Below are 10,269 nucleotides of genomic sequence, written 5' to 3' on the forward strand. Positions count from 1 at the left end.
GATGTATTTAAGTGTGCTGGCCCTCGATTCCCTATCTGTGAAATGGGCACAATAAGAAAACCACTTGAAGAGAGTGGTCAAGACTGGAGTTGGTACATGTAGATCAGCCTGAAGCGGGAACTATTGCCTCCCCATTTTGCAGAACAGGGCACTGCAAGTCACATTAAGGTCACACAGCCAGTTCCAAGGGTGCATTCCTTAACCCGGAAAACCTTCAGTGAGTCCCTGCTGAGCCAGGCGGAGTACCAGGCTTCTCTGCTTACCTGGGTAAACTGTGGCAGGAGGAGGCAGGCCTGTCGGTGGGAAACACCAGCAGGATGAAGTAGGTTCAAAGCTATGAGAGGCTGAACAACTTGCTACAGACTCACAGAAAGGGGCCAGCAGCCCCTCCCCAGGTCCTCCTTCAAAGTCCAGAAGGCAATTCTAACTTCATTTCAATAACAAAAGACATGTTGTGGGGTCAGTGAATGAGGCTTCAGTGGTGGACTCCACACGGGGTGGCTTGTCCTGGACTCTGTGCCGGCCTGGGCTGCCCAGCGCCCTCACCCCAGACCACGGCAGCCCAGGCCGCCACCCAGCCGCACCAGAGACAGGGCTCCTGCCCAGGAATGCTGTCAGCCCGCTGAAATTCCCAGCCCACACCGGGGCACCTGGAGGGCTGTCCGGGGCTGGGACTTGCTTCTCCCCACCCCCACTGGCACCCCAGCAGGAAATGTGTTGAGCTAGTCAACATCTCTGGCCACAGGCCCGAGTGTGCCTGTGGCTCTAAATGACGGGGCAGAAGCCAGGTCATTAGGCAGGAGAGATGTCATTAGTGCAGGTGATGCCACCGCTGCACAGACAATGGCAAACAGTCATTAACGGCTGTGTCACAGGGGTGAGGCCATGCTGGCGGGGTGCAGGCAGCTGCCGCTCGCCCCCCTCAGGCTGGCAGAGCACACCCTTGCACCCACACGTTCACACGGAGAAAATAGACACCCTCTTGCACACTCACGTGTTGACACACTCACAGACAGAAACACAGAGGCTGACACTGCCCAAAGACATCTCCCATGCACCGAGGAGCAGGGTGCCCGGATCCTTCCCCAGTCAGGTACCCAGACACACAGGTCTCTCCTTGCCCGGAAACAGACACACAGACTGTCAAGGGCCTCAGAGCAGAGACTCAGACCCCCCTCCCATCCCATCCACTCCCTGCTTCAAAGACCCAGCGCCCAGGAAAGAAGCACGCAGAGTGCAGACGCCGGCAGGCTACGCCCTGAAAGCTGGGACCACGTTGGCTTTAACACTGTAGCCCCTCCGCACCCCCAGCCCTAAAGGCCAGCACATGCCCTGCCTCCCTTCACATCCCCTCCAAGAAATGGGCTGCTGTAGGCCTGTTCCTGAGAACTCTTGAGGCCCAGTAGGGGAGCGGCAGGCAGGGGAGGCTGAGATCAGAGGAGGAGAGTACCTGAAATCTAGCCTCTGTCGCAGTTTTGAATCTTCCCTCCCACCCTTGCCTTCCAGTTCAAAGAATGTGGGTAGGGGACAGGAGGAGAGGCAGCCTAGAGGGGTGGGCACAGCGCAGTCATCAGACGGGTAAAGTGGAAGGGAACGAACTAGAGGCTGGGTCCTGGGTTCAGATCATGGTTCTGCCACTAACTGGGTGCATTACTTCCGTTTCTGCTGTAACAAATCACCATGAACTTAGTGGTTTAAAACAGTTCCATTAGCCCAGCCGGTGTGGCTCAGTGGTTGAGCACCGACCCATGCATCAAGAGGTTGCTGGTTCAATGCCCAGTCAGGGCCCAGGCCTAAGTTGTGGGCCCGATCCCCAGTGAGGGGCATGCAGGAGGGGGCCAGTTGATATTCTCTCTCATTGATGTTTCTATCTCTTTCTCCCTCTCTCTTATTCTCTCTCTAAAAATCAATAAAAGAAACAAATTAAAACAAAAAACAGTTCCATTATCTTACAGTTTGGAAGTCAGAAGTCCAAAAAGCATCTCAATGGGCCACATCAAGGTGCCAGCAGGGTGTGCTCCTTCTGAGGCCCTGGAGAGAGACCCTCCCCTGCTCTCCCAGCTTCTGGAGCCACCCCTCCTTGGCTCCTGTCCGTCCTCGGCCAGCGATGGTCAGTAGAGGCTGCTCACGCTGCTCCTCTGCCTCCTCTCCCACAAGGACCCTCGTGATGACACTGTGCCCCCCCAGATAATTCAGGATAATCTGTCTCAAGATCTTTTTTTTTTTTAATCCTCACCCGAGGATATTTTTCCATTTTTTTGTTCAGATAGAGATAGAGAGAGAGAGAAACATCAATGTGAAAGGGACACACACATCAAGTAGCTGCCACCCACACGACCAACCAGGGCCGGAGACAAACTGCAACCAAGGCACATGCCCTTAGCGGAAACCGAACCCAGGTCTCTTGGAACCACAGGCCAATGCTCTAACCGCTGAGCAAAACTGGCCAGGGCTGTATCAAAATCTTTATTGTAATCCCATCAGCCAAGTCCCTTTGGCTGTGTGAGTTAACGCAGTCGTGGGCTCTGGAGATTAGGACATGGACATGTTGGGGTCCATTACTCTGCTACCACTGGGTGAACTTGGACAAGTCATTTAACCTCTCAGAGTCTCAGCATCTTCCACTGTGACCTAGAAATCACCTCTCCCACAGGTGTGGTCTGGGGTTAGCAAGCCCCCTGTGCCTCACACTCGGCGGAGGGGCAGTGCCCTGGACCAGGAACACTGCCCTCTTTTCTGGCTTCCTGAGGGTAAAGGGGGAGCCCGTGCAGCAGGAGAAAGGTGGGTGAGGGACTGCAGGGGTGGTCTCTGTGGGCTTGGGCAGGTGCTAACGGTTGAAGTAGGGGTGTGGGAGTCTGTGAGGGTCCCTGGGCAGCAGTGAGGCCCTGGCACGAGGGGGCCAGCTGCATGGCTGTGGGCACGCACACCTGCCGTGACCTGAGATAAAGGAGCAGGGTGGGGCCAGGGCAGGCTGCTCCTGCTTCTTCCGGTCTTCCTCTCCCTCACCTGCTGCCAGCTGTTTGCAGGCCCCGGGGCCAGAGGGTGGGCAGAAGCCCCAGACCAGGCTGCTATTACCCTGCTAAGTGCAGACTGCAGAACGATGACCCAGAAGATAAACCGCACGTAGAGGAATCAGCCTCTGGAAAACACTCATTAGACCCCAATCCCGCCCAGCACTGTTTGCCCACTTGAGGCAACAGTGGCACTCAGAGAGGAGCTGAGGTCGTCAGATTCCCATCGGCCGGTCCTGCTCCATCCAGTGCCCGGGCCAGGGGCCCAGCCCTGAGCCCTGGTCCCCTGCTCCTCACCATCGCTACCCCTCCCTGGCCCATCCCCACCCCAACTCTTCTCTCATCTCCCAGACCCTAGCTCCTCCCAGCTTCTCCCAAAACCTCAGAGCTATGGGCTAAGACTCTGCTACACAGAGGAAGTTGTGGCTGGGGTTATGTTTGGAGATAGAAGATCCACATGTAAATCCCACACCTCTTGAAAAATGGAGGTGCAGGGTGCCCGACCTGTTGAGCAGCGTTGGGGAGATGAAATCAGGTTACCTGTGTGAGCACCTTTGGTAAGCCTGGGTACCAATTTGGGTAATGGGGACACACTGAAGGACTTCCTCCTCCTTTTGTCCCTAAGACACAGCGAGCAGGGCTGGCCCCAGATTAGCCTTCCACAGCCTCCTGGGAGAGTCCCCACATCCTGCTGCATCAGGAGACCCCCAGAGGTGCGGAGGAAGGAGGCAGAAGGCTGGGGGGGAAGACACAGCTGCCTGCACATGGCAGGTCCTGAGGAGTGGGTTCTGGGTGCGCGGCTCCACCACTGAGCTCCTACTGTGTGCCCAGCACCGTGCTCGGTCCTAAGGATACAAAGATGAACAAGCTATAAGCCACAATAGCTCAAGTTTTAGTTTCCAAGATCCATCCCGAGAGCCCCATGTGTGCCCTGTACGGGCACTGAGGACCCTGGATGAGTGGGACATCTCTGCGTGTGGGGTGGTCTGCGGGCTGGGGGCCACCCCCCTGCCGGAGGCTTCCCAGGGCTGGATGGCTATGTTGGCTGGCGCAGTGCCCAGCACCACTCTGGGCCACTGCCATCCTGGCAGGCTCACGGAGGCCGGGCGCTGATTGTTCAACAGGGAGCAGACTGTGGTTTCGGTCTATTATCAGGGCAGATAAAGGCAGTGGCTGAAGCTTAGGGAGCGGTTTGCGCTCACAAATTAAGACTCTCCAAGTGCCCTACCACTCCCTGTGCCGCCTCAGCCTGCCAGTCCCTCCTTGCTCCTCTCTGCAAGCGGCCAGGGAGGGTCAGCTCCGGAAGGCCTGTGTGCAGCGCAGAAACGGAGGGCTGGGGAGACTGGGACCGGGGGCCCCTGGCCTGGGGGCAGAGGAAACCCAGAGCGTGGGGAGAGCACCCAGTCACCACCTCGCCTCATCCGTGCTCCTATTCACCCCACGGCTCAGTACCCAGGAGAGATGCAGAAAGCATTTCCTGAACAAGCGCACAAATGGCAGCGTAGGCCAGATTGGCCGGTTTCACCAGTGACCAGATTCCAGGCCTCGGGGGACTCAGAGGAGGAGAAAAAGGGTCCCTAGACCCTGTCTAGTGGGGGAGGGTGGTAGAGGGAAAAGTACAGAAACAAGTGCTAAATAATAGAGGGCACACCGTGCACTAATTCAACACCTGCTCTTGCACACCTACTATGTGCCAATGGTGATAGATCAGTAAACAAAACAAGGTCCCTGCTTCATGGAGGCTGCCTTATTTTTTTTAATTTATGCTCACCTGAGGATTTGTTTATTGATTTTAGAGAGAAAAGAAGGGAGAGAGAGAAAAATTGATGTGAGAGAGAAGCATCGATTGGTTGCCTCCCATGCCCTGACTGGGGATCAAACCTACAACCTAGGTATGTGCCCTGACCAGGAATCGAACCCGCAACCCTTTGGTGTACGGGATGGCACTCTAACCAACTGAGCCACCTGGCCAGGGCATGGAGGCTGGTTTTAAGAGCTCTCCTGCTCAAAGGACAAGTGAGGGGCTCTTTGGGAAACTTCCTGCAGGGAGGGAGCAGGGGAGCAGCTGCGGAGCCCACGTGAAGGCTCAGAGGCGGACAGGAGGGTGTGCATGTGGGAGGGAGGAAAACACTCAGCGTGTCTGTCTCAGCGCTGAGAACTGAGGCTTGTTGGGAGGAGCCTTCCTTATGGGTTGAGTAGCCAGACACAGTGGGTGGAATGGGAAGTGGCAGGAGGCCACCGTCACCCCTGTGGCTGGGACCTGGCATTTCCTCCAGGGGAAGGAAGCAGACGAGAAGGTGTGGTGTGTCCCAGGGAACCAAGGGGCCCACTGCCCCCTGGTCAAACTGGGAGGTGGTGAGCCACCAGAGGAAGTGGGAACCTCCTGCCAGTTTCCCTTTGTGCAATCTTCTTCCTGCTCCTCTCCACCCAGAAGCAGGCCTGGCAACTGTGCCAAAATGCCATTGGCATGAACCCAGCACCCACATAGCCAGGCATGGGCTGGGGTTCTCCAGCAGGCTGAGCCTACCCTACACCTGATCAGGAAAACCAACCCCCATATGCTTTATCCACAGGCCGTACATCTAAGGAGAGGGGCCTGTGGCCTTATGGGTTGGTCCCTGCCCTGTCCCAAATGCACGCCTGACCAAATCCGAGACCTAATGGGCCTTCAGTAGCTTAAGGAGGCTTCCTCTGCCTCTTCCTTTTCCAGGGAGGACCATCAATCTTCTTGCTCACCTAAAGCATTTGGCCATGGCAGGAGATTGTCAGAGTTCCCACCCAATGCTGAGCAGGATCTGAAAGAGCAAGATGCCAGGCCTCCAGGTGGTGGTATGTGCCACACCCTAGGCAGGGGACCTAATGTCAGCCACAGGCCCATCCTCGTCAGCCCAGCTCAGCCTGGCCAGTAGGCAGCCGGCCCTGTGGGCTGGCCTCCAGAGGTGGGGGTGACTGCCCATCCGACTTTCCTCCAACCCACCTGGGGCCTGTCCACCTTCACCACCGAGGCTCTTGGTGTATCCTGTCACAACACAGCAGAACAAGGGCCCCGTGCAGAAGGGTACGCTTTTACTCGTTCCAGAAAGAAATGATCATCAAGCGCCCACTAAGTGCCAGGCACTGGGACACCGAGGCCAGGGCACACACACTGCCCGTGCTCACAGAGCTTCCCAGGGGAGGCAGGGCAAGTAAACAACCCACAACAAATCATTACAAATTGGGCTACGCGCTCTGAAGGCAGGAAAGTGTAATTAGCCAGTGCTTACCTCTCCCCGGCTGCAGAGCCTGCCCTCATTATGGAATGTCCACGCCTGCCCAACCTCCCCAGTGTGCTGCTGGCCGAGGAAGTTGGGTCACCTGGCACAGTGAGGGGTTGACAGCAGTTTGAGAAACACTGATGAGCTAAGCTGGAAAACAAAATTTAAATTGTGAAAAACCCCAGCAATTATTCAGGTGGCTGTACAACCTAATTTTACAAACCACTGAGGCCCAGAGTGGCCAAGCGTTTGGCCCCACACCACACAGCTGGTGAGTGGCGAGCCCAGACCATCATGACTGGTCTCCAGGTGCAGCGCTCTGCTGACCCCAGGCTGCCCCAGCCTATCCTGAAGCACTGCTCAGCTCCGGGCCGCCGCAGGTGCGTCCTTGCCGGTCAGCGCTGTCCAGGGGAACTGCGCGATGATGGACATGTTCCCGGTCTGCACTGCCCAACGCGGACACGGGCATCATCAGTGGGTTTGGGGAAATGGGGCCAGTTTGGTGGGGGTGGAAGCTGACCCAGATGTGGAGAGAAGGTGAGTATAGAGGAGCCGAGACCCAAACAGGAAGGACGGCAGGTACAAACCATCTTGTTTGATGTTCCCAGAAATCTACGCCTTATCTTACAGTCCACAGGGAGACACTGAAGGACATTATGGAAAATAATGAAGTGCTTTGATTGTGTCCTCCCTGGGACCCCGAGGTCACTGCTCCACTGAGCTCTATGGCACCTCTGGCCGCCGTCACGGTCACCATCCCCTACAAAGGTGCCTCCCCCACAGCTCTTCCTGCTGTCTTAGCCTGAAACACTTCTGGTCAGTGCTTCCTCTTCCTTCGAGCCTTTGCCCACTGGCCCCACTGGGAAGGCATCGCAGACAGCCTCAGGGGGTCAGTGCCACTCCCGCGTCTCCGCCGCCGGCCTGGCATGTAGAGGGGGCTTAATGAGCAGTTCTAATTTCTTTGTCCTCGCCCACCCCAAATCTACTTTCAGCCCCCCTTGCCCCAGCACTAGGGCCCTCTGGCATTTTTTCAACACAGCCACAGGTTGTCCAAAGACCCTCAGCCCAGGGCCTGGGCCATCCCATTGCCAGAACGTAGCCGCTGGGCAGGGCCACCCCCCGCAGCCGCAGGACAGGCCTGAGAGGGACAGTCCAGAGAAAGGAGGCCAGGTTCCCAGCCTCACCAGGGCGAGGACCCTGACCCAGTGAGCAGAGGTGGAGGTGTGTTTGGGAGCGGGGAGGGGGATGGACAGGAACCTGAGCAGGCTCATCTGGGAAGGCGTCCTGAAGGAGTGGCCTGGCCCTGCCATCATGCCCTGGAGTGCGGCTAGGATGCCCCTGCCCAGAGTCCCTGCCGGTCTGTCCTGGTGCGTGTCCCGCCCCTGAGCCCCAGTGAGGCTGCGATGTGCTCACTGAAACACTCATCCCACAGCTATGCGTTGCTCTCCTGCCTTCTCCCAGGCCTGCCGGCTCCGCAGGGCCCAGGCCAAAGGGCACGAAGTGCAGAGGAGGCGCTGAAACTGTGACAGGGATGCCATTCCCACAAGGCCATCCCACCAGACGCAGGGCTGAGACAGGCAGGCAGCCGGAGGCAAGAGAGAAGAGGTGGACAGGAGTGAGAGGGAGGTAGACCGGAGGCTGGGGCAGAGTGGTGTGAAGAGGGAAGTGGAAGGCAGGAGGGAGCGAGCAGCTGAGAAACCCCCTGCTCCTCTGAGGACCAACTTCCCGAGGCCCTGGGCAGCCCAGCCCAAGCCTCTCCCGTCCCTCACCTCCGGCCGGCGCTGCTCCTCCTCTGCCTTTTCTCTGCCTCTGGAAAGAGCAGGATCCTATCCTGTCACCCGTTACAGGGGACCAGAGGCAAAGTGGGGAGACTCAAGGTGGAGAGAGGGGACTGAGGTTTCTGTCCCTGGACTACGTAAGGACCAACCAGGACAGGCCTCCAGAGCCCCAGAGGGTACAGGATGCTGGTCTGCCCTGGGGTCCCCAAGCTCACACCCTGCCAGAGGCTCAGATTTGTTGATGAGTACACTCAGGAGGAGTTTGGAGACTGCCCAGGTACCTCAACATCCCCAAAGAGACTAAAAATGTTACCCACTCTCTGACTTCTCTCCCCGACCCCTCCCAGGCTTCCCGCTCCCTGAACCCCTAGCTAGGTGGTCTGGGCTCTATATCAAGGTTAGGAGAGGGTGGTATCAGGTCTTCCACGAGGGTAGATAGGCTGGGAGAGGCCTGGACAGTGGAGCCCAGAATGCCAGCGCAGGGGTGGGGGGGGCATGGGGCGAGCTAGGGGAGGGATGGGGAGGAAGGGGTGGGGCTAGGTGCTTCCATGGAGCTGTTTGCTTGGGGCCTTTTAACTGCTCTCCCTGTTTTGCAAGCCACAGCTGTGAGACCCAGAGACACCTCTCTGACTGCTCTCAAGACAGGCTCTGGGGCCAGAGAGGAAGCAGCAGGCGGGACCGCCTCCCAGCCCTGGGCCAGAGCCCCAGGGAGCATGCCTTTCATGCCTCCAAGAGGCCAGGCCACCCCTAGGAAGGCTGCCAGTGCTCAGGCCCCAGGGATGGCCCTGCAATGCCAGCCTCGAAGCCAGGAACTCAGCAATTAACTGTGACCCATCTGAACTCGGGGGCTGGCAGAGACACTCTGAAGAACTGGGCCTACAATTTGAAGAAAAGTAGAAGCGCCCTGGTCGGGCAGCTTAGATGGTTGGAGCATCATCCCATACACCAAAAGGTTGCAGGTTCAATTCCCAGTCCCAGCACATACATAGGTTGTGGGCTCAATCCCCTGTCAAGGCACATACAGGAGGCAACCGATCCATGTTTCTCTCTCTCTCCCTTCCTCTCTCTCTAAAAATCAATAAAAAATATCCTCAGCCTGGCTGGTGTGGCTCAGTCATTGAGCATTGACCCATGCACCAAGAGGTCACCGGTTTGATTCCCAGTTGGAGCACGTGCCCAGGTTGTAGGCCCGATCCCCAATGGGGGTCATGTGGGAGGTAGCCAATCGATGTTCTCTCTCATCGATGTTTTTCTCTCTCTCTCCCTCTTCCTTCCTCTCTCTCTAAAATCAATAAAGAAAAAATAGTTTTATATATATATCTCCTCAGACAGTAAGGAGAAAGCTTCCTTTTTTATCCGCTGCCTTTTCCAGGGTCACCAGGCTCAGAGGCTGGAAAAGAGGAAGGGCTCCTAGCTCCCACTGTCTGGATTCAAATCCAGACCTTAGACAGTCACTGAACCCCTCTGAGACTCGGTTTCCACCTCTGTAAATCAGGCTGAGAAATAAAGCACCTACCTCCAATAGGGTTGCCATGAGGATTAAGGGAGCTAGTCCATGTAAAGCACTGGGACACACCTGACCTGCCAGCTGTCCCTGGAAGGGCCCAAATGCCTTTGCCTGCCCCACAGTGTACAGGGGCAGCTGGGGTGAGGGAGGGCAGGGTGCTGAGTTTGACCACATGCCATTCAGATACCAGGTCAGGGACACTGGGGTGGGCCACGAAGTCTGTGCTGAATGTGGCAACAGGTGTCAGTAGTGGAAACAGACACTCCTACAGTGACCCTGTCACCCAAAAGCACCTCACCAGCCCACCCCCAGCGTCAGAGCCTGGGATCCAGCTTCAGGATAGACCCATGATCTTGGTACCGATTCCTGTGCCTCAGTGAGCCGGAAATGCCCACGGTGTGGACAGAGGGCTGGCCAGGGAGGCAGGAGGCCTGGCACGAGCAATGCGACCCCAGCGGTGGCTTCCATCTCCAGCCTGTTTCTTCCTCCAGTACCAGGGGGCTGAGATCTCTTCTCTCCCTGACCCCTAACTCTCTCTTAGACACACTCCTCTCTCTGCTGTGACCCCACCACCCAGGTGGTATGCCAGGTCCGGGCAGGGTGAGAGCATCCAGGGACACCAGGCCAGGGAGGAAGGAAGAGGCAACCCCGGGGATGGCTGCTCCCTGGACGGGGAAGAGTGCAGCTTCTGGAACTTCAGGAAGGCGGAGGGAGTGTCC

Source organism: Molossus molossus, unplaced genomic scaffold (genome assembly GCF_014108415.1).
Source record: "Molossus molossus isolate mMolMol1 unplaced genomic scaffold, mMolMol1.p scaffold_m16_p_10, whole genome shotgun sequence".
NCBI classification, from domain to species: Eukaryota; Metazoa; Chordata; class Mammalia; order Chiroptera; family Molossidae; genus Molossus; species Molossus molossus.